Source organism: Oryctolagus cuniculus, chromosome 13, assembly GCF_051225735.1.
Source record: "Oryctolagus cuniculus isolate XC-2025 breed Fujian yellow rabbit chromosome 13, ASM5122573v1, whole genome shotgun sequence".
NCBI lineage: Eukaryota > Metazoa > Chordata > Mammalia > Lagomorpha > Leporidae > Oryctolagus > Oryctolagus cuniculus.
Window position 1 is genome coordinate 1,960,134 of NC_142879.1, and position 23,972 is coordinate 1,984,105.

A 23,972-nucleotide genomic window follows, 5' to 3' on the forward strand; every position below is an offset into this window, starting at 1 on the left:
GAGTGACCGTGCGTCAGCGTCCTTAGTTGTCAGCCCAGATCAGCCGCGCTGACCTCAGCGTGGCCGTGTGGCCGTGTGAGACAGCGTGGGGCGCAGCCGCCCTGCCCTTGGGCCCCAGCAGCCCCGTCTGCTCTTGCCGTGCCCGGCAGCCCTCTGTGACAAGGGATCCTCCCACCTCCTCTGCTGCTGGACGTCCGTGTGCACGGACAAGGTCAGGGGCCAGCTTTGAGAAGCCAGGATCTGCGCACTTGCCGGTGCAGCCCGCGCAGTTTTGCGCATGGCACTCGGCAGAGCCGTCCTCTGTGGCTGCCGGGGAGCCCCCTGAACCCTTCCCCGAGACCCCTACCGGCCTGTCAGGGTGTCCAGTGGCTCCACGGGGTCTTTGATGCTGCTCTGCCTCCCAGGGCTGTGCACTTGGCAGCTTTTCTCGGTCCCCTCCTGCGTCATCCTGGCGGAGGGGAAGCCAATGCCAAGGACAGGGGCGGCGGGCGGAGCCGAGGAGACGCCATGAGGAGACGTGGGCTGTGCCGGGAAGCTCCTCCTCCAGGGGTCACTCAGGCAGGGCCGACCCTGGGCTCTGTCGGGACAACACGTGGCTGGGGTCTGCTGCCGTCCCCTCTGCTTTGTTCCGCACACGCGGCCTCTGGCCCCTCGCTCTCCTGCCCTGCGCTCTGAGATCCCGAGTCCCACAGGGCCGCAAGCCTCCCGGCCCCACCTGCAGGCCCCTGCCTTGTGCCAGAGGCCTCGCGTCCTCCGTCCTGGGCTCCAGTGGCACCTGCTCTCACAAGTCCCCCTCGCGCCGCTCTCTGAGCAACCGGAACCTTCCTTCGTGGCACAGATAATTCTCTGTTGTCACTCACCGCGTCGTGCCAGGCCTGACACCGGAGCACACCCTCCCCTGCTCTCCAGGGACGCGGTGCAGCCAGGATGTGCATGTGCGCCGGGCACTCCGTGTGTCCACCTGAGGCCTGCTGCTTGCGGCAGGTGCTGAGCCTGTGCGGCCAGGGCAGGGACCCATGCGTCTCGTCTCCTGGACCCGCCCCCCACCCCCGGCACACACCCTGATGCCAGCGTCTTGTGTTGCTGAAACCCCAGGGCCCTTCGCGGTTGGGGCTGCCTTTTCTCCTTTGTAGGTTATTTTGCTGTCTGCGCTGGCCGGCCAGGGAGACAGACTGGGCCTGTGGGCAGGTGAGGGGACCTCTCCTGGCCCGGGTCCGCGTCTGGGAAGTGACGAGGTCGACATGGGTGCCCCTGACGACCTGGTGGCCCCTCAGCTCTGCCTGCCGGCTGAGGCGGGGCTCGCCCCGGCCCCCGGTGGCTGTCCCCTCCTCGTGCCCAGCTCATTGCCGGCACTGCCATCCTGCCTTGCCCACAGGTGCGAGCTCCCGGGTGGCCACCCACATCCGGCCGAGCAAGGCCGCAGCGCCCAGTGGCTTCCCTGGAACGGGATCCGTCCAGTCGCCCGGGTTCACGTCTTGGCTGAGCTGCGTGGCCTTGGGCGAGGGACTTCTCTGCTTCCTTGTCTGTGAGACGGGACGGAGCCCAGCCCTCCCGCGCCTGTCTTTGCCCTCAGGACTGTCCCAGGTGGAGCTCTCCGTGTGGGGGCCATGGGTGGGACCTGCAGGTGAGCACGTGTGCCGCCTGGGGAAGGGCTTTGGGGCGGTCCCAGAGCCGCTGGGACAGGAAGGGCCTGGGACGGGGTCAGAGAACGGGCTGTTTTTCGTTGCTGTCTTTTGCTCTCTCCTCGCGGGCCATTCCTGGTTTCCTGGGGCGCGGACTCGGTAAGTCAGCATGCGTCCCACCGGCAGAGCCTGCCCCCCTCGTCCCCGCCTCGCAGGCAGCGGCGTGGCTCCCTCTTCTCACGCTTGCTCTTCCTCCGAGTCTCGGCACAGACAGGTAGCTGCGTTTGGACAGCGTGGTCAGACCGTCGCTCTGATGGAGGGTCCCGGGGCTCCCTCTCGCCGGCTCCGGCCCTTATGTATTCTGTTGTGTCCGAGGGCCCGGGGTCTTTCCCACAGCCTGGCCGATCAGAGAGCCGTTGTCATGCCCTGGGGAATTTTACTTTGCAGTTAGAGTGCCCGTGGCTGGGACGGGGAGGCAGCTGGCAGGACCAGCCACACCCACGCCGTGCCAGAGTGGATAAAACGTGACCTTTGGCCGTCAGAGCCGCCGGGGCTGTGGATCCACAAGGTTTTGCAGACCGAAGCGGGTGTTCACATGCTCGGATGGTTCTGGTTTCCTGTTGTGTTCTGGAGCGGGTTCTGTTTCCCGTGGGTGTTTCAGAGGGCCTGACGGGGGCAGGAAGCCGTGAGCGGCCCCGGGCCGAGAGCTGCTTCCTCTCTGGAGGACCCCAGAGCCCGGCGTGGTGGCCTTGGGATGTGAGGGACGGAGGTGGCTGAGGAAAACGGCCGCCCCGGCCTCAGCCTCCGCGAGACGCTGCCGGCTCCCGGGAGGGTGACGGATCCGGGGCTGCCGGGAGCTGAGTGCGGTGCCGCGCCCAGCTCCTGCCCCACGCTCCCGGCGGGGTTCTTGGCACTCAGGGATGACGTCATTGTTTTCTTTATAAAAAGAAGAAACGCATCTCTGTGAAGCTGTGGGGACTGTAGGCAGCTGACTTAATTTAGGAGAGCGGGCGGACACTGAACGCGTTTCCATGGACACGGTTGCGGTGCTGGGGTGCGGAGAGACCTGGTGGGGAGCGAGGACTGGGGCTGTGCAGAGTGTGAGGGCCCCGGAGGTCAGGAGAGCGGACAGCATCCGGGTCCAGCAGCAGCAGCAGAGTGTCCCAGAAATGCTGGTGCGTTCTTACTCTTTTAGTGTCTTTGGCAAACGACTTTCCATATGTGTAGGTCCTGTGTGCTGTACTCTGAGCATCAGAAATTCAAGTCTGTGCCCTGTGACCTGGCGATGGACAGGTGCCCGCGGGGTGGGGAGAGGCTCCGGCCCCCTGTCCTCGCGTCCAAGGAGTCGGCCGTCTAGGCGTGTCCCCGCTCGTGAGACTGTCTGTCTCCCCCCACTCCTAACGCGGTGATGATAACCATGCTAACGTCCACCATTCCCAAACAGGCTTAATTAGCCGCCAGTCGCTCACGTTTTGAAAAACAGGCGTTTGCACCATGAGGCAGCATCGGGTGAGAGCTGAATGTGCAGTCGGCCCATGAGGCCACATCGGCTGAGATCTGAATGTGCAGTCGGCCCATGAGGCAGCATCGGGCGAGAGCTGAATGTGCAGTCGGCCCATGAGGCAGCATCGGCTGAGATCTGAATGTGCAGTCGGCCCATGAGGCAGCATCGGGTGAGAGCTGAATGTGCAGTCGGCCCATGAGGCCACATCGGGCGAGATCTGAATGTGCAGTCGGCCCATGAGGCCACATCGGGTGAGATCTGAATGTGCAGTCGGCCTCGTTTCCTTATCTGATGAGCAGCTCTGGAATTCTCCGGCGTTGGGACCTGTTATCCCCAGCGCTCGCCAACAGCCAGCCCGAATTCCGGCTTTTTCTGCGTCTCCTCTCTGGTTCTCGTCAGCCTGGGAGTATGTATAAGTGTTCCCGTTCATCATCTCTTCTCCTCCGGTCTGGTGCCTCTGAGGGGAAGAGGAAGAATGCAGAGCCGCTGGGCTCCCGTGCAGGCTGTGCCGGGCCCGGGACGCAGGGCAGAGCCGGCTTTGGGGTCCGAGCCCCTTGGTGGCTCCTCGGCGTGGCTCCCGCCGTTTCCAGTGGGAGCAGAGGACCCCAAATACGAATTTGCTGTTTTCCGTTATGTTTCAGGAGCAAAACGCAAATTCTAGGGCCTTTGCTCCCTAGGTCTTCCTCGCTGCTGCCCTTGGGATGCTGGGATCCGGGCTGGGATCTTGGGTGAAGCCCAAGTGGGCTTGGTGTTCTCAGCCGAAACAGGGTCAGGAGCCCCCAGACCCAGGTGCGTGCACTTCCTGCAGGGCCTGGGGTCCCCCTCCCTTGGGGCAGCCGTGGCAGGCGCTCTGCGGTCTGGGGGTGGGGACGTGCGTGGCCTCCTCGTCCGTGGCAGGCCCAGCGGCCGTTCTCCTGGCTGCAGGGTTGGAAGAGCCGTGTGCGCGTGTAATCAGCCACGCCCTGGAGTCTTCCCTGCCCGGTTCCCAGACCACGGCGGCCGTGGAAAATCCTCCCTCTGCTCAGGCTGCGGGAATGGAGCTCGGGGGAAGGGGAGGGTAAGGCGTGCAGGAACTGCTTCCAGAGGCGGTGAGGGTGCCATGTCCACTCTGCCTGCGTGGCGACTGCAGGTCTGAACACACCAACTGCCCACGGAGCCCCTGACCTGGGACGTTTCGTGGTACTGCCCACAGGGCCCTTCACCCTTGTCTCTCATCTCTGTAAAACACTGCTGTCCAGCGGGATCATAGGCCACACTGGTCATCTGTCCTATTATAACATGAAAATAGGTGAAGTTAGTTTAATGAAGTATTTAAGTCAGTTTATCCAAATAATACCTTTTTACACGTGGCCCAGTCACATCAGGAACCACATGTGGCCCGGTGGCCACCACGCAGGACCAGGGACTTTAGTCTGGACCTGTGGCCCTGGGAGCCCACCCCCACCTCGCCCTCCAGGCCCAGAGGTGGTGCCCTCCGGTCTCATCCCTGGGAACCTTTCCAGCAGCTGCTCCCTTCATGCCCGAGAAACCCCAGAAGTTCACTGACTTCTAGCTAGTTCTTTGCAGGTAGAATGACAGGGAGGCGGGGAGGGAGGGTGGGGGGGAGGGAGAGAGGGAGGCGGGGAGGGAGGGAGGGAGAGAGAGCGCGAGCCAGCGATATCTCCCATCTGCTGGTCCACTCCTCAAATGACCTCAGTCCTCAATGGCTGGGACTGGGCCAGGCCGGAGCCAGGAGCCAGGAGCTTCTCCCCGGTGGGTGCAGGGGCCCGAGCACTGGGGCCATCTTCCACTGCTCTCCCAGCTGTGTCATCAGGGATCTGGGCTCGCCCCAGGCTCCAGGGTGGGATCCTGGTGTCACGGCTTTGCCACGACCAATGTGCCAAAGTCACGTTTTTACTATGGTGACAGCAGCCCTTGCTGGGCCCGGAATACACAGGGCTTGGGCCAGGTCTGGAGCAGGAGAGAACCAGTGTTTGTAGGCAGAGAGTGTGTGTGCGCGCGAGTGTGTGTACGAGTGTGTGTATATGTGTTCGTACACGTGCATGTGTGCATTTGTGTGTAAGTATACGTGTGTATATGTGTGTATCTGTGTCTGTGTGTATGTGCCAGTGTGAGTCTGTATAGGTTTGTGAGTATGTGAGTATGCGTGTGTGTGTCTGTGAGTATGTGCATGTATGTGTATTTGTGTGTGTGTCTGTGATTGTGTATGTATATTTGTGGGAGTATGTGTGCGAGTATGTATACGTGTATCTATGTGAGTCTGTGTATGTGTATTATGTGAGTCTGTGTGTATTTATGTGTGTGTATATGAGTGTATATGTGGGTCTGTATGTGTATTTGTGTGTGTCTGTATTTGTGTGTGTGAATATGCATGTGTGCATGTGTGTATTTGTGAGAGCATGTGTATGAGTGTGTGTATTTGTGTATGTGTGCATTATATGTGAATGTGAATATATGTGTATATGAATGTGTGTGTATTGTGTGAGTCTGTGTGTCTGTGTATGTATATTTCTGTGTGTGAGTCTGTGTGTATGTGAGTCTGTGTGTGTCTGTGTGTGCCTGTATTATATATGTGTGTATGTGAATGTGTGTGTGTGAGTCTGTGTGTGTCTGTGTCTGTGTATTTGTATGTGAGTCAGTGTGTGTGTGTCTGTGTGTGCCTGTATTATAAATGTGTGTATATGAATGGGTGTGTGAGTCTGTGTGTGTCTGTATGTGTATGTGTGTGTGAGTCAGTGTGTGTGTGTCTGCATGTGAGTCTGTGTGTGTCTGTGTGTGCCTGTATTATATATGTGTGTATGTGAATGTGTGTGTGTGAGTCTGTGTGTGTCTGTGTCTGTGTATTTGTATGTGAGTCAGTGTGTGTGTGTGTCTGTGTGTGCCTGTATTATATGTGTGTATGTGAGTCAGTGTGTGTGTCTGTGTTTGTGTATTTGTATGAGTCTGTGTGTGTATGTGTGTATTACGTGTGTGTATGTGAACATGTATATTAGTGTGTGTGTGTGTATGTTTCTGTGTGTGAATCTGTGTGTATGTGAGTCTGTGTGTGTCTGTGTGTGCCTGTATTATATATGTGTGTATGTGAATGTGTGTGTGTGAGTCTGTGTGTGTCTGTGTCTGTGTATTTGTGAGTCAGTGTGTGTGTGAATCTGTGTGTGTGCCTGTATTATATATGTGTGTATATGAATGGGTGTGTGAGTCTCTGTGTGTCTGTGTATGTGTATTTGTGTGTGAGTCAGTGTGTGTGTGTCTGCATGTGTGTCTGTGTGTGCCTATAGTATATATGTGTATATGTGAATGTGTGTGTGTCTGTGTGTGTGTATTTTTATGTGAGTCAGTGTGTGTGTGTGCCTGTATTATATATGTGTGTGTCTGTTTGTGCCTGTAGTATATATGTGTGTATGTGAATGTGTGTGTGAGTCTGTGTGTATCTGTGTATGTGTATTTGTATGTGAGTCTGTGTGTGCCTGTATTATATATGTGAGTCTGTGTGTGTGTCTGTGTGTGCCTGTATTATATATGTGTGTATATGAATGTGTGTGTGTGTCTGTATTATATATGTGTGTATGTGAATGTGTGTGTGTCTGTATTATATATGTGTGTATGTGAATGTGTGTGTGAGTCTTGTGTGTCAGTGTGTGTGTCTGTGTGTGTCTGTATGTGTCTGTTTGTGCCTGTAGTATATATGTGTGTATGTGAATGTGTGTATGTGAATGTGTGTGAGTCTGTGTGTGTGTCTGCATGTGTGTCTGTGTGTGCCTATAGTATATATGTGTGTATGTGAATGTGTGTGTGTGTGTATTTTTATGTGATTCTGTGTGTGTCTGTGTATTATAGATGTGTGTATGTGAATGTGTGTGTGTGTCTGTGTGTGTCTGTTTGTGCCTGTAGTATATATGTGTGTATGTGAATGTGTGTGAGTCTGTGTGTCTCTGTGTGTGTATGTGTGTGTATGTGAATGTGTGTGTCTGTGTGAGTCATGGTTCTCTGGGTGTGGCCCTGTGTTCCTGGATGCCGTGGCTGAGGTGGGAAAGCTGGGGGGCTTCTGAGGGCCGGCTGTGTTTGGCGGGGACGTGTTGGTGGAAGGTCAGTCTCTGCTGCCGCCCTGGCACCATGTCCCAGAGCCGTTCCGTGCTGGGTGGTGTTTGAAGTAGGTGACCCGCCGTGCACTGGCGGGAAGACAAGGCCCCAAACCGTGGGAGGCAGGAGGCTGTTTGCACCAGGTGGCTGCACAGGGGTGCTGACCACGGGGCCCCTGTGGCCATGGCTGGCAGGGACAACGGGGAGGGGACAGCGTGGTGGTCGCGTGGTGCTGCTCTGGCAGGGGTGAGGGGAGGAGGACAGGCCGTGGCTGGTGCCGGGTGGGGTGGGGGGCAGGACACTGGCTGGAGCAGACGCGGGTCAACAGGTGGCGTTGCCATGGGGGCACCGCGTACTTCTCCCTCTCCGGCCCTGTTTACAAGTGTGTCGTCGCATGGGTCCAAGGTGAGGGCCGAAGGCTTTGGGGTGTGACGATCTGGGAGTGGTCAGCACAGAGCCTGGGGCCCACCTAGAGCTGGCGATGGACGGGTTGTCTGTCGCCATCCGGGCTGGGCAGAGCTGCGTTGGGACCCAGTGCCACCCACAGAGAAGGGCCCTGCTCAACCTTCCTGGCCCCGGCTTGGGGACACGGCGAGGCCCTTCTGCCCTCCGGGACGTCCTCACTCCTCACTCCAGCAACAGCTCCTGAGCACTTGCAGGCCGAGGGGCGGGGCTGGGGCAGGGGCCACCACCCCTAAGGAAACGGGGCTTCGATGATGTCAGCACGCTGAGCGTCTGGGGAGAGGAGAGTGCTTTCTGCTCGCTCTGAGGACGGCACCTTTGAGCTCAGACCTGCAGGGCCGGGGACCTGCAGCCCCTGTGCGGGAGAGGGGGCAGGGTGGCAGGAGCCCATGGGTGCTGAGACCCTCTGGCTTTGTTCAGCAGCTGAGGGCTGAGTCGCCCTGGAGGCCATCTGTCTGGGTCTCAGCGTCTCTCTCCCCGCCCCCTCTTTTCTGGAGCCAGATCATCCTGTTGTTCCGAGCAGGCTTCCTGCAGGCTGAGCTCAGCGGGCTGAGCTGAGACAGGGCCCGGGGCTCGTTTCAGGAAGGTGAACAGGCGGACATGGGAAGGGGCCACGCGGGCTGCTGTGCCCTTGGGTGCTGCGGGGGCACCAGAGCCTTTTTCCTGGCGTCACCTTGGGCCAAGGTGGGCAGCAGGGTGCAAGGCAGCCGCCGTTCTTGGGTTGTGCCTCCCCTTCCGGAACCTGAGACCAAGGGGGCTCTCGGAGTTTGTCCGGGTCACTCTTGCTCCCATGGGTTTGGCTGGTGACCGAAGAGGGGGAAGAGCAGCCCGGCCCCTCTTGCCACACGGCTCCGGTGCTGCACGGGCTTCCCGGCATTCATTTGCTTCAAGGTGCCCCAGGAAACCCTGGCCTTGGCAAGACACGGTGGGGGAATAGGCAGTGCCGGACACAGCCGGGGCCGGGGCATGGTGTCCCAGGGTGGAGGGGTGGTTCATGGGCGTCCTAAGGCCGTCGCTGGCTGGGAAGCTCCACTGGCCAGTCGCCGTCCCTCGCGGGATGGCACGTGCCTGGAGGGTCCGGGCTGCGCTTCTGAGGCCCTGGAGAAGCTGTGTCCAGGCTGCAGAGCGCCAGCAAGAGCCAGCACGGGAACGCCTGGCCGAGCCTCCATGGTGCCTGCAGATGCAGGACGGGTCCCTGCAAACCGCTCCCGTGCCAGCCCGTCTGTGTGCTCGCGGTGGCGCCTGCTTGTGTCCTGGTCCTGCCCCCCGTGGCCGTTTCACAGGTGACCGTCGCGGGAAGGCGGGGTTGGCGGAGTTGGGGCTCACCCAGCCGCCCGTGGAGAAGCGCTGTTGTCCACGTCGGCGTGTCAGGAAGCAGAGAAGCGTGACAGATGTTGTGATTTTGTTGAAGTGGGTGTGGCCAACCACGCCTGGACTGGGAAAGTCCTTGACATGCGTCCATCACCGGGCGTGGCCTTCTGTTCCCAAGGGGATGGAAATGAAGAAGGCAGGGAAGGTGGCGCAGAAGCAAACCTTAGGGTTCCTTAGGTTGTTTTTGTTTAAAGATTTATTTATTTGAGAAGCAGAGTTCCAGAGAGAAGGGGAGAGAGAGAGAGACTCCGCCCACTGGGTCACTCCCCAAGTGGCTGCCATGGCTGGAGCTGAGCTGCTCCCAATCCAGGAGCCAGGAGCTTCTTCCAGGTCCCCCACATGGGTGCAGGGCCCAAGCTTGGGCCATCTTCCACTGCTTTCCCAGGCCACAGCAGAGCACTGGACTGGAAGAGGAGCAGCCAGGACATGAACCGGCGCGCATGTGGGATGCCGGCGCGGCAGGCAGAGGCTTAGCCCACTGCACACAGCGCCAGCCCCTCCTTGAGGTTTCGTGGGTTACAGTGGAAAAGATGAGAGGAAAGTGACTCCTTACAGCTGGCGAGTTTCTCCAAAGAAGGGGCCCGAGGGATCTGGGCTGGGGTTCTTGATTCCGGCTGGGCCCGGGGCTGCTGTGGGCAGGAGCTCGGGGGGGGGGGGCGGGGTGTGAAGAGGCGGGGGTGGGGTGGGGGTGGACTCTGATTTCTCCACGACAGGTCCTGATGACCGTGCGAGACGCCCGCAGCGCAGGAGAGACGCCGGCTTCTTTCTTTCTTTTTCTTTTTTTTTTTTTTTTTTTTTTTTTTTTTTTTTTTGTTTTTCGGTATTAGGGGAGCCTGTCTGCTCATTTGCCTTGAGGGAGTCTGGTGCCGCCAGACTGGCCTCGCTGTTCTCCTGCGGTGTGATGGGACCGCTCCCGTGCCTCACGGCCCCGCCGGGGAAGCCGTGGGCTCAGAGCGAGAGAGCGGTGCTGTGCGAGTCCCTGACGCAGGGGTGCACCCAGCAGTGCAGACAGAATGCTGCTAGGAAACCTGGCTCACCTTTCCCAGGTCCGGGACCGGCTGGAAGCCCGGCCACCTTCTGCGGGTGCCCCGGGGCAGAGGGCCCCGCGATTGGAGGGGCAGGGCCCACGTGACGCGCCTGTTGGACCCGGCACCTCCAGGAACCTGCGGTCCTGCTGGGGGGCGTCGGTGCCCTCCCCGACGGCACAGAGCTTCCTCTGTGGCTGTGGGAATTTCCATGCCCGGGAGCTGCGGGCGTCCTCTCGGCTTTGCGAGTGAGTTATTTTTAGTGAGTTACCGCGTCTCTCCGCTTCCCTATTTAACCACGCTGTGTCTTACTTCTCGTTCTCCATTAATTAATCCTCACAGTGCTTTTCTGAAACCTTTGCCGCACCCAAGAATACTTAGCGATTTTCTAGCATTCCTGGGAGGAGAGGAGCCATCTGAGGCGTCTGGGAACCAGACGCCAGATCAGCCCCCAGATCCATGACTCACTCCAGGCTGCTGCCGCTGGGGCTGGCGGCAGCATTCAGGCTCATTCACCGCTCTGTCAGCTCCTTCATTCTTACTTGACCCAAAGGAGGCTTTTCCGCGCATCTGCCCCGAGCCGGGGTAGGAGGGCAGGTGCACCGTCGTCGTCGTGTGCTCGCTGGAACCACGCGGGGCGGTTCCGTGGACCGAGCACATACGTGACTTCGTGTGAATCCCGCAGGGTGGTCCGTGGGGTGGGTCGTCTTGGCCCCGTGTTACGAGCCGGCTGGCAGAGCCGGCCATCTTTCCCGCTCCGCTCAGACTGCCTGCGGTGGCCAAATGGGGAGAGCTATGTTTAGCACAGGGCAGCTCTGAGCCTGCTGGGAGTTCATTAGCAGATCTGGAGCGGCCGTGATCCTGAGCTGGTCTCAGTTGTTGGGTCTGGCTTAGAGCACTTCACGGAGTGCGGCCATGAGGATGTGCAGGCCCGTTTAGCCGGGGTTTGTACAGCGGGGGTGATGGTGTGTCATGCGGTGGCGGCTTACATGGGAGGATGTCCAAGGGTTGCCTTAGAGCCTTCCGCGTCGGGACCGTGGGGTACACGGGTGGCCATTGGGAACGACAGCCCCCATGGCGGGACCGGGGGTGGGCAGGGTCCTGGCAGCTGGCAGACTCAGGCCAGGCCCTGGCTCTACTAGCAGCCGGGCCCGGGGTCAGCCAGTTTGCCCCTGTGTGGCCGCGTCCCCGTGTGCGTGACGCATAGCGCAGGTCTGCATTGCAGCTTAGGTGACTTATGATGTCTTTCTCATGTGCAGTGCTAAGTGACCCCCTTGGCTGACATCCTCTTGGGACAGAGCAGCTCTGGGACCGGAATGTGGGGGAGTTTGCGTGGGTGCAGCACTTGCCAGTTTGGCCGCGCCCTGTGGTGCGGTGGGGAGGCTGTTCCAGCTCTCTGGGCTGTGACACTGACTGGTCCTAGAACACGCTCAGGCCTCGACTCCAAAGTTCTGCTCATCCGGGTTGCCCTTTGTCTCCGTCTTCCTGGGCACCATGTGTGAGGAACAAAGCCTTGGAGTGGAAGAGGGACGCGGCAGGCAGGTGTCCGTCTGCACAGACGTGTGGATCCGACGTGTGGGTCAAGTAAGAATGAAGCAGCTGTGGCTGCTGCCAGGGCTTCCGAACTTAACGCCAAGGCCGTCAGCATTTCCCACGTGTAAACGCTGGGCGACCTCTGACCTCCTGGAAGCTCTGTTCTCCCTCCCTGTCCAGTTTCTTGTTTGAAAGGCGGAGTTACAGAGGGGGGAAGGGGAGACGGAATCTTCCTCCGCTGGTTCACTCCCCGTGACCGCAGCTGCCGGGCTGGGCCTCACGTAAGCCAGGAGCCTGGGGCTCCGTCCAGGTCTCTCCCGTGGGTGCAGAGAGCCAAGCTCTTGGGCCGTCCTCTGCTGCTTTCCCGGGCTCATGAACAGAGAGGTGGAGCGGAAGTGCCGGGACTCGAACCGGCACTCGTGGGGGATGCCGGCGGTGCAGGTGCCGGCGCAGCCTGCTGGCTCCCGTGTGCTTCGGCAGCGCACTGTGGTTTGAGGCTGCCGTCAGGACAGGTGTGTGCGGAAAAGCTGTGCTCTTCCCCGAGCCAGGCCAGCGTCACAGCCCTTGCCTGTGTGCTCCCCTGGACCTCTGCCTGCCCCGTGGGCCCTGCGTGCGGTGCTGGGCTGTTCTGATGTCTGTCTCTGCCTTTAAGTCTGGCATTGTGTTCACCAGCGGGTGCCGGATCGTGTGCTCCAGCGGCTGTACCGGGACTGCCACACTGACCCCCGGCTTCTCTGGGGGACGTGACCTCCTGTGTGGCCGTCGTGAGCGTGTGCTCTATGGGGGCTCCGGGGCCTTCCTTGAACACAGCACAGCCGGCCCTGGAGTCCAAGGGGGCTGGCCCGGGCCCTGGTGGGGGCCGCCGTCCAGTGCTGCCCGAGGCCCGCCTGGGAAGTGGTGTGGCGTGTGCAGAGGAGGGCGCTCCAAGAGTGGAAGGGGAATGAGAACATAAGGTTTTTGGGGAGGCCAAAAATTTTGAAATCCATGGGTAGTTTTATTCCCCGTGCACTTTCTGAAGCCGTCACAGATATGACCTCAACGGTTTTTGCAACCAAAGTAGCCTTATCATTTAACTCCATTTTCCTGGAACTTCGAGCACAACACACACACCCGCCTGTGAGCTTGGACTCCTCTCTAGATGATTACACTACCCACACTGCGTGGCTGCCGTGTGCGTGGTCGTTACACCGGGGTGCAGGGGTCAGGGCGGTGATGGGGAGGGGTGTGTGTGTGTGTGGTCGTTACACCAGGGTGCAGGGGTCTGGGGCGGTGATGGGGAGGGGTGTGTGTGTGTGTGGTCGTTACACCAGGGTGCAGGGGTCAGGGTGGTGATGGGGAGGGGTGTGTGTGTGTGTGGTCGTTACACCAGGGTGCAGGGGTCAGGGTGGTGATGGGGAGGGGTGTGTGTGTGTGGTCGTTACACCAGGGTGCAGGGGTCTGGGGCGGTGATGGGGAGGGGTGTGTGTGTGTGTGTGTGGTCATTACACCGGAGTGCAGGGGTCTGGGGCGGTGATGGGGAGGGGGGTGTGTGTGTGTGTGTGTGTGCAGTAGTGGTACACTGGGGTTGGGGCAGTGATAGGGAGGGGTGTGTGTGTGTGTGTGGTCGTTACACCGGGGTGCAGGGGTCAGGGCGGTGATGGGGAGGGGTGTGTGTGTGTGTGTGCAGTAGTCACACTGGGGTCAGGACAGTGATGGGGAGGGGTATGTGTGTGTGTGGTCGTTACACCGGGGTGCAGGGGTCAGGGCGGTGATGGGGAGGGGTGTGTGTGTGTGTGTGTGCATGCGCAGTACAGTGCCCTTTCCCCCGGTGTTTTCTGTGCAGGGTGGATGGAGCCGGGTGCCTGTGGCGCCCAGCCTGTTCGCCTGGGTTCTTTCCTGTGCGTGGTGGGGGGGCGCTGCTCTCCCCGCTGCTCTCCCCGTTTCCGTGGCAGCCACTGTGTTGCTCCTTTCTCTCTGTCGCCCACTGCTCCTTCCTAGAGCCCAGAAGCCTCTAGAACATTCCTTCACTTCCCCAACCAGCTTTCCTTCCACAGCTGCAGAAGAGAAGAGACAGGGCTTGCATTCGTGTAGCTGGCGAAGTCGCCCCTCGACCCTGACATCCCACGTGGATACCTTGGTGCTTGGGCCCCTGCAGCCACGTGGGAGACCCCGATGAAGCTCCTGGACCCTGGCTTGGGCCTGGCCCAGCCGTGGCTGTCATGGCCCTTTGCGAAGTGAACCAGTGTCTCTCTGTCTCTCCGTCTGTCTGTCACTCTGAGTTTCAAATCAATAAACAAATCGTTTAAAAGAGAAAAACAAGAAGAGGTGCTGAGAGGCAAGGGTGGGTTCCCACTGGGCGGAGCCTGGATGGCTGAGCAAGGCCTGCCGGGCCCTGGCCTCACCTGCGCCCGGAGCTGCGGGTCCTGCCTGGGCAGGAGGCGGGAAGTCCCCGCCTGAGGCTGGGCGCTGGCCCCAGGCAGCCTTTGTCGTAGTGAGCGGACGTAAGCCTGTCCTAGGATGAGCTGGCAGCGGACAGCTGTCGCAGTTACAGCCTCCTGCTTCTGGCGGACCCAGCGTCCTCGTCAGCCGTCCACGCCTGCTCACCTCCCCTGGGTCTGCACCACAGGCTCTGCCTCCCCAGGCGCCCAGCCTGGAGGGAGACGGCAGGCCTGTGGTCAGTCTGCCCAGGGGGACCTCGTTCGCCTCCCGAACCCGGGATCTTTGTAGTAGCTGTCCCGCCCCTGCTGCCCACCTGTCTGCTCTCGGCGGGGATGGTTTCTGGGTGCCTACCCTTCCCCAGGTGACGTCGGGGAAGCCACACGACACCATCTTCTGAGAGTCGTACCTGTGCACCTGCCCGGGCCAGTGCAGGGCCGTGAGGGGAGAGCATCCTCCCAGCGGTCCCTGGGCACGTGAGCGGCACCACTCAGGCTAGGGAGGGGCGGACGCAGCCCCTGGCAGGGAGGTGGAAAGGGGACAGTGCCAGCCAGCGAGGACTCCGTCCTCACCTGTGGGGCCACGGTCAGCACCTGGGCACACGTGGCATGGGTGATGTTGAGCGTGATGCCCGGGCGCTGTGCGGGTGGGTGTGGAGAGGTGGCGTGCGATGAGTAAGGCCGTGTGGAATCTGCCTGGCCCTTACTTCCTGCCCTCCGCCGAGACCCGCCCGAACACGTGAGAAGCAGGCTTGCTTTCCCATGGAAGTTCTTGGACACCGACATGTTCCAGGGAAACCCTGAGCATTCCCTGCCCCCCCCCCCCGACCTGGCGCTGTCTGGCCGGCTGAAGACCCGCGTTGGCTCCTGGTGACAGGGTGGCTGCTGTCCCCAGGAGCGCTCCCCTGGGGACCAGAGCGGCGTGGGTGCTGGAGTGAGTGTTGTTCTTTTAAAGGGGCAGGTTTTCCAGGGAAGGCCATTCTGCCGACGGAGGCGTGTGACCGGTGACCCTCGAGTGTCTGCCGTGCGAGGTTTTGGTCCTTGTGGAAACACGTCACGTGGGAACATGCGTGACGTGGGCTCGTTGTCTGGTTCACCGTAACCCTTCCACCAGTGTTGCTGGTTGGCTGGTTCCCTCCCTGCTGGGTGTGGCTGCGTGGGCTCCGTGTGTGGGGTCACAGTGGCTGCCCAGGCGGTGGTCTGCGGAGACCCCTCTTCTGTGCAATTTCTTGGGCGATTAACTTCAAGCACAAAAATGTGTAATTGGGACGATTTTAATGACAGCCTCTTTACAGTTTAGGGAATGGCTCCCACTTCAGATCAGAGTAGAGAGACGGAGTCTACCCTTTAGGGCGGCTGTCGGGTGTGGCGGGGATCCCCCAGATGCCCCAGGCCTGGGGCTGGGAGTGGGGTGTGCAGCGCCCTGCCGGCTCCGCCCCTGGGCCATCTGCTGCTGCTCTCCCAGCCGTAGCAGGGAGCAGCCACGTGCTCGTGGGGGTCTGGGCACAGGCGGCGTCTCAGCCCCTGCACCGCTTCCAGACACGTGAGTCAGAAGTGGAGGCCGCTCACTTCCTGCTCTCCCTGTCTGAATAGACTAGGGGACCTCAGAAGTTCATGGAATTAAAAGACAAGTTTATTTTGGTGCCAAAACATTCAAGATGCATGCATCGTTTTCCCGTGAGCTTCTTGAAGACACCTCATAGCTTTCACTGGATCAAGGTCAGTGGATTCAGGTGTGTGTCCAGTGCGTGTCCGGTGTGTGTCAGGTACATGTCAAGTGCATGTCTGGTGCATGTCAAGTACATGTCCGCCGGGTCCCTGCTGTGCTCTGCTGGGTTTGTGCTGGGTCAGGGGGCAGGTGTGGAATAGAAGCTGGACACAGGTGCTTTAGTAGATCTGGGGGTCACTTGCCTAGAAGTCGGCTGCAAGAACACAGGCGGGTGTCTGGTGGACGCGTGGGGGTGGCATGGGGCTACCTCGCCCAGCTTGTGTGCGGACTTTGTCCCTCAGGCTCGAGGTTGGGGAGCGCCTCTGCTGGACCCGTGACTGTGGGGGGAGAGCCTGGCCCCGTCGTGTTCTCGTCGTGCGCCCTCCTGGCTCCCACACCCCCTCAGGACTTCAGGGAATGTGCCTGTGACAGATGCTCGCCCGGCAGTACACGCGTGTTAGCGTGTGTCAGAGCTTTAGTGCAGAGAATGAGAGCCTGCGAGATTGAGGGTGGCGAGCAGGGCAGACGATGCTCCCGGTGGGGCATCTGCCCCGGAGGTGCACACACACACTCATACCTGCTCACATATATGCACACACATACACACACTCATACCCGCTCACAGCATGCTCTCACACACATGTACACACATGTTCACATCTTCTCTCACACATGGTCACCTATACACATGCACACACATGTACACGTGTATGATCATACCTGCTCACACACGCTCACATATATGCACACACATGCACGATGCTCATGTGTGCTCTCACACGTATGTATATTCACACACGTACACACATGTACACACTCATATCCGCTTACACATGGTCACATATGCACATGTACACACAATGCTCACATGTACACATACACGTGCACATACATGCTCATACCTGCTCAAACAATGCTCACATATACCCACATGCATACACATACACACATACACATGCTCATACCTGCTCACACGTGTGCTCACATATACACATACACATGCTCATACCTGCTCACACGTGTGCTCACATATACACATACACACATACACACGCTCATACCTGCTCACACGTGTGCTCACATATACACATACACACATACACACGCTCATACCTGCTCACACGTGTGCTCACATATACACACATACACACATACACATGCTCATACCTGCTCACACGTGTGCTCACACATACACACATACACATGCTCATACCTGCTCACACGTGTGCTCACATATACACACATACACACGCTCATACCTGCTCTCACACATGCTCACATATACACACATACACACATACACACGCTCATACCTGCTCTCACACGTGCTCACATATACATGCATGGATACACACATACATGCTCATACCTATTTGCACACACAGACATATACACATACATACAGTGCACACAATGCTCCTACCTGCTCACATGGTCACACACACACATCACATATACTCGTACATACATGTTCACAATCACACACACTCACACACATGTTCATGTCTGCTCGCATATACACATACTCACACATACACATACACCTGCTCACACATGATCACATGCACTCATACATACAGCCACATAAAAGTCATAAAAATAAGTGTGTGGCCAGATCGGTCATTTTGTTTCAACCTTCCTGTCCTCGGTCCCCATCGACATCACATGCAGTTGAATTTTGGGTCAGTGAAAGCCTTTATAAGGAGAGAACCTTACCCACAGTTTTTGTTAATGAGTCATTTTATTTAAAGTCAGACATGAGAATGCAAAAAGAACGTTGCCATTTACCTCTGAATCCACTACCAGCACAAAATGGCTTATTAAAGCCTGCTTTCTGATTGGCCATATCAACATAGTTTCAGGTCTGTTCTTTAAAAAAGTTTATAATTTGCCCAATTTTGGAAGATTGGTTTAGTCTTGGTCTATCAGCAATGGTAGTGCTTACTGTTTTGTGGCTCAGAAGAGCCACATAAACATACATGTGCGTGCACACACATGTGCTCGTGGCATGGAAAACACGTATGTATGCACAGTGCAGTACTATGCACAATACTATGAACAAGCACACGCGTGCACACCACACACAGCACGTGTGTGCACACAGTTTTCTCTGAAGATAGGTGTGGTCGCACACATGCTCAGAGAACACGTGAGCTGACCGCTGGCTGCAGAGTTCCCCCGGATCTTGCACGCTGGAGGCCTCCTCTGCCCAGGCTCGTGGGAGGGGCACTGGCGGGTATGGGCGTGTGAACGCGGATTTGCCTGTGTACGAAGGGCGTGGGTGGACGCTCGTGGAGTGACTGCGTCCTTTATAAGCAGTCTTGCTTAGGAATCAGTGTTGTGCGCTGGATGGTGGAGGTGATCGAAGTGCGTCCAGTCCCGTGTGGCCTCTGCTTTCCCTGGAGGGCCAGAGAGGCACCAGCCAGAGCCTCGCGGGATGTGTGCCTGTGCACGGAGGTTTCACGGACGGTCTTGGGGGAGCTCAGCGCTTGTGTGTCAGGCACGGAAGGCTTGCTCTGCAGGACAGTGGGCAGCGTGCACTGCCACTGGCTCCAGCAGGGACTCACCCCTCCTACACAGCTTTCCATCCTGGGGCCTAGAGCCTGGCGCAGAGCCGCTGTGGGCTGAGAAAGCCCTCCTCTCCTGTCCATGGGGCACCTGTGGGCGGGGCCTCCCCCTTGTCCATGGGGCACCTGTGGGCGGGGCCTCCCCCTTGTCCATGGGGCACCTGTGGGCTGAGAAAGCCCTCCTCCCCTGTCCATGGGGCACCTGTGGGCTGGGCCTCCTCCCTGTCCATGGGGCACCTGTGGGCTGGGCCTCCTCCCTGTCCATGGGGCACCTGTGGGCGGGGCCTCCTCCCCTGTCCATGGGGCACCTGTGGGTGGGGCCTCCTCTCCTGTCCATGGGGCACCTGTGGGCGGGGCCTCCTCCCCTGTCCATGGGGCACCTGTGGGCTGAGAAAGCCCTCCTCCCCTGTCCATGGGGCACCTGTGGGCTGGGCCTCCTCCCTGTCCATGGGGCACCTGTGGGCAGGGCCTCCTCCCTGTCCATTGGACACCTGTGGGCTGAGAAAGCCCTCCTCCCTTGTCCGTGGGGCACCTGTGGGTGGGGCCTCCTCCCTGTCCATGGGGCACCTGTGGGCGGGGCTTCCTCCTGTCCATTGGGCACCTGTGGGCTGAGAAAGCCCTCCTCCCTGTCCATGGGGCACCTGTGGGCGGGGCCTCCTCCCCTGTCCATGGGGCACCTGTGGGTTGAGAAAGCCCTCCTCCCCTGTCCATGGGGCACCTGTGGGCGGGGCCTCCTCCCCTGTCCAAGGGGCACCTGTGGGCAGGGTGATGGTGCTGTTGTGTTGTGAGGTATAGCAGAATCAAGGATTGTACAGAAATGAGCTCGGGGCTTCTCTGTGAGAAACAAGGTCATGTTTGCCTCTCATAGTACCGGCCGGACCCTCGTGGCCCTGTTTGCCCCTTGTAGTACCGGCCGGACCGCCGTGGCCCTGTTTGCCTCTCATAGTACCGGCTGGACCGCCGTGGCCCTGTTTGCCTCTCGTAGTACCGGCCGGACAGACCGTCGTGGCCCTGTTTGCCTCTCGTAGTACCGGCCGGACAGACCGTCGTGGCCCTGTTTGCCTCTCGTAGTACCGGCCGGACAGACCGTCGTGGCCCTGTTTGCCCACGTTGTACCAGCCTGACCCCCTGTGGCCAGGTGGCCTGCAGTGGGAGGAAGCCCCATGGCTTCTCCCGGCTGCCTGTGGCCCGTGGCTCAGAGCCGCTTTCATCATGTCGTGGACGAATCACAGAGGCGCTCACCACGTGGGTGGCGCCCAGGGTCGGCCGCGTGGGGAGGGCAGAACTGGTCTCGGCCCTCTGCAGCCCTGAGCCCGCGTGCTCTTCCTGTGGCACGTCAGCTCTGCCTCACCTCTGTCCGTGCCGTGGAAGGTTCCCTGCCCTGCTGAGTGGGAGGCTCTCGGGCAGCAGGAGGCCTGCGCCTCTGGGCGGCGGCTGTGGGCCAGCGGCGCTGCTGGGTGCTGTGTAGCAGGGCCACGCCCCTTCCCGTCTGTGACCCGGCCGTCTGAGGGCCAGGGCTGGGCAGTGGCCACTCAGCTTTCCTTTTCAGTGTTTATTTACTTAGATTTTACTTTCATCTGCGTGAAAGGCAGGGAGGGCTCTTCCACTGCTGGCCACTCCCCAGACGCTTGCAAGCCTTAGGGCTGGGGGGCTGAAGCCACGAGCCCAGAGCTCCGTCCTGGTCTCCCGCACACACGTGGCCGGGGCCGAGCACATGGGCCATCGCGCGCTGCCTCCTGGCTGCGTTCCGGGAGCAGAGCACAGGGACTGAATGGGCGCTCTGCTCTGGGATGCAGGCGTCACGGCGGCCACCCTGGCTGCTTGGCGCTTAAACAGCAGGACCCCAGTTGCTGCTGGGGAGGACCCGGGAGCAGCCCGCAGAGCGCAGGGCAGCGTCCACTGGGCTCTGCCGGGGCCGGCCAGCGCTGCCTCGGGGCTGTCTGGGTACAAGGCGGGGCTTGAGGCGGGGCCTGGCTTTGGCTGTGCCGTCCTTCGCTTTTCACGAAGTTGTTACTGAAGCGGCGGCTGACACGCAGCTTGTTCACGCGCTTTGGCTAGAACCGGGTGCTTTCCTGTGGGAGGCAGCCCGGGGTCGGCCTGGCCGTGTCCTGCCCGGTCCTCGCTCTGCCCGGAGCCCTGATGTGCCTGCCTCGCCCGTGCCCTCGGTCTCCTGGAGAAAGCTCCACCAGAACTGGTTTTTCCTGTAGGTTCTTTGTCACTGCCGCGTGCAGCTTGTTAGTTTTCCTGCGTGAAGCCTCAGGGAGTGAGGGCGGTGCGGGCAGTGCGTTTCACGGCCTTTGCTGGCCGACAGGGAGGGACCAGCTGCTCCTTTTGCCTGGCCTGGAACGCTCGAGACGTGGACTCTGCCAGAGAGGAGGGGGCACCTTGAAGCCTCCCTTCGTGCTGCAGAGAGCTCCTGAGACTAGGAAGCAAGACGTGGCAGCACGTGAGCCACGGGCCGTGGATTGGTGAGCGAGACGCCAGAGGGAATGGAAAGGGTGGATTCCGTCTGCTGCTTCACCGTTGCAAAGGTGGCGAAAAGTTAACGCTTCCCCGGGAGCTGGCACTGAGCACCGAGGGGCAGGCTGTCTCACGAGTTTCCGTTCTGTGAGTGGGAGCTGTGTGCTGTGTGTCTGGGGAGCCGCGAGCAGGGTCGGCCGCTCCAGCCCCGGGTAACTTGAACGTGTGTCTGCGGGACACGCAGCCCTCCGGCCGCCGCAGAGGGGCGGTGCCCAGAGCCTGTGTCGCGTCCCTGAGTCCCGTAGGAATCGAGAGCCGTGGGGCCCGCGCCGTGGCCACGGTGTTCTGACACCTGCAGCCCCTGGAGGAGTCGGGAGCCGGCAGCGTGTTTCACGTGGGCCGTGTTCAAGTTGTGAGGTCCCCGTAGGAATCGGGGGTTCCCAGCCTGGGGTGTGACGTGGATGTCTGGTGGCTCAGCTGTCCTGACAGCCGCGGCCGCTCTCAGACACTCGCGGGTCTGTCCTCGGGTGAGCGCTCACGGGCTGGCCCCAGACCTTCCGTCCCACCGTCCCTGTGCGGGGCCAGCAGGCGTGTGGAGCTGACCACGGAGGCATTTCGGGTCCTTCTGGGGTGTGGTCTTGCTGGAGCCCTCCTACCCGTGTGTCGGCGCAGGCCAGCTCTGTCCAGCGTGAGTACGCGCCTGAGCTACTCAGAAGTGGCGGAGGCGGCCCCACGCCCGGCCTCTTGCTGGCCCTGCGGCCCCTGCTGCGTCCACTCCTCAGAGGCAAGGTCTCGGAGGCTGCAAGGGGCCTCAGAGCTGTGGATCAGCCGCGGACCCAGGGCGACCTGTCTGACCGTCAGCCTGTCAGCTTGCAAATCGAACCTGCAGGGACAGCTCCTGTGAAACTCGCCGTGGACCTCATTAGGGTGGCAGAGGCTAGTCTCGGGCGTTCCTGGTCCCTTCCAGCCCAGGTCGCTCCGGGAGAGTCGGCCCCGGACGGTACTCGTGCCACGGCTGCCTCCTCTCACCCGACCCAGCGTCCCGTCCACACGCCGCCCCCACGGTGTTCTGTCTGCCTGCGCTGTTCTTCCCGTTGGGGACAGCAGTGGTTTCCTTCCTGGAGCCTCCCTGCAAACCCCTTGCACAGCACCCGTGTTCCCGTCCTGTCCAGCGTGCAGGGTGGATGCGGGCACGCGTGGGTGCTGGATGAATAAATTCCCTGGCGCACTTGACATTCGGAGCTGGGATCTGGGCAGAGCCGTCCGCGTGTGCTTTTCACCGTCAGAGTCCAAGCAGCTGTCCCCGGAACGCGTGGAGGAGCCAGGCAGTTCTCACACGTGGAGGAGCCGGGCAGTTCTCACACGTGGAGGAGCCATGCAGTTCTCACACGCCACACGGAAGCCCCGCCCTGGCTCGCCGAGGCCGGGGTGGCATTTCCCGCCTCGCTTGGACCCCGTTCACCTGCCTGCCCGGGAGGAAGCTTCTTCGCCACAGCCGACAGCTCCAGGGCGATCGGAGACGCTGCCTCCCGGGCAGGAGCCCGGCCATCTTCCAGGCCGGGGTGTGTTCGGGTTCTGGCGCGGTAGAGCTGTGTCCCAAGCTTTCTCCTTCGGAGCAGTCGTAGATCCAGTCCCAGGCGTCGGGGTCTTCTGCATTGACGTTCTCCACACCTCGGCTCAGATCCCCAACCGGCCCCGCTTCCATGCAGGTGTGCCTGTCCCACCACGTGCTGGCCTTGACCGGGGGCTGCAGCTTCTTGCTTGCCCCTCTTCTGCCCGCTGTCAGGCACACCTGTGAAGACAGACCCCCCTCCTGTATTTACCTGTGTGAGTGCAGGTGCACCCCCAACGGGATGGCCCACAGCAGCAGCACGTGGTGACAGAGGGAGCACTGAGTGGCTTGAGTGTTTGGGACAGAGAGGACCAGGAAGGCCCATGGTGGGGGCAGCTTCCTGGGGGAGGTGCTGGCCAGCCTTTGGCTTGCCTGGAGTGACCGTCACAAATCAGCACTCTTTGAGTCCGAGTGGTCACCCGAGAAAATACATATGGAACATTCTAGCTTCATTCATTCTTCTAAAAAAATAGTTATTTGAAAGTCAGGGTTATACAGAGAGAGGGAGAGACAGAGACAGAGAGAGACAGAGAGAGAGAGATCTTCCAACCGCTGGTTCACTCTCCGGATGGCCTCAACAGTCAGAGCTGCTTCCGTTTCGCGGCTTCATTCGCTCGGCACCAGCGCTGGCTTTCCCAGCAGTCTTGCTTGTCGCGAGTTGTCACAAGGGATCGAGCAGTTTTCTCCTACAAGTCTAACCGTAATTCATTTCCAAATAGACACCAAGGAAAGGACTTTGAAAGAATCAAACTTGGGCTGATTAAGAGCTTCCGGGGCGTTCAAGTCTGTGTTGGGAAACAAAACGGCAGGAGGGTGGACCCCAAAAGGAGTGACAGCCGCGCTCTCCTGTGGCGTCCGGTGGACCCCAAAAGGAGTGACAGCCGCGCTCTCCTGTGGCGTCCGGCTGTGCTCGGAGCTCCTGACGTGGGGCTGGCTCCACCGGGTCTCTGTTCTTCCGTGGCCGGCTGGCGTGTCTCGTGGCAGGCGTGTTTGTGAACGCCGTGGCCACGTCCCAGGAAGCCCCGCGCCATGCTGTCTCTCGGGCCCTCACTGATGGACCGACCTGCCAGCTTCTGCCGTCTCCATGAGAAGAGCAGACCAGGAAGTGATTAATTACTGGAGAGCGATTTATTAGCTAGCAGTTACTAATAATTAGTGATTATTGCTCTCATCAGTTATAGTTGATAAACCAGCCACGCGTTCAGGAGTTCTTCACGCCCTAGGGTGAGCTGCGTCTCCGGGCATCTGAGCTGCTCCTGGGGAGGGTGGGGCGGACGGGCCCCTCAGGGCCTCGCTGCTCTAGGCCAAGCGCACAGCGGAGTTGGTGCCGGGGCACAAGTGCAGAGCGGAGAGAGAAGCTGCACCCAGCTCTCTGCCTCCCGGGCCGGCCTGGCCCTGCTTCCTCATAGATTTGCAGCTGCTACGTGCCGTGGCTCGCCGGGAGGTCCCAGGGCTGCTGTGGCCAGCGCTGGTCTGCTACCGCCGGGGTGGGTCACGGGGCTGGGCGAGGCAGGTGCGTGGGTGGAGAGCCCTGCTTTCCTCCCTGAGGTCTGGTGGGGGGGCAGATCCTGGACAGCAGCGAGGCCACCCCCAGGCAGGTGCAGGCTGAGCTGG

The 23,972-nt window shown here is 60.1% G+C and overlaps 1 protein-coding gene and 1 pseudogene across 4 annotated transcripts in view; both read left to right on the forward strand.

Moving 5' to 3' along the window:
* C13H1orf21 (chromosome 13 C1orf21 homolog) overlaps positions 1-23,972 on the forward strand; it is a 142,547-nt gene that overhangs the window by 31,268 nt on the left and 87,307 nt on the right. Inside the window, exon 1 of one of the 4 annotated variants that reach the window (XM_089311989.1) lies at positions 9,841-10,312. The exons of 2 other annotated variants lie outside the window; for them this stretch is intronic. The gene's annotated coding sequence lies outside the window, so the exon portion shown is untranslated. Of the gene's footprint in view, positions 1-9,840; positions 10,313-20,306; positions 20,490-23,972 lie in introns of those variants that run through there. One more of the 4 variants, XM_089311988.1, reaches the window with a different exon arrangement.
* Positions 1,242-19,410, forward strand: LOC149122457 (uncharacterized; annotated as a pseudogene).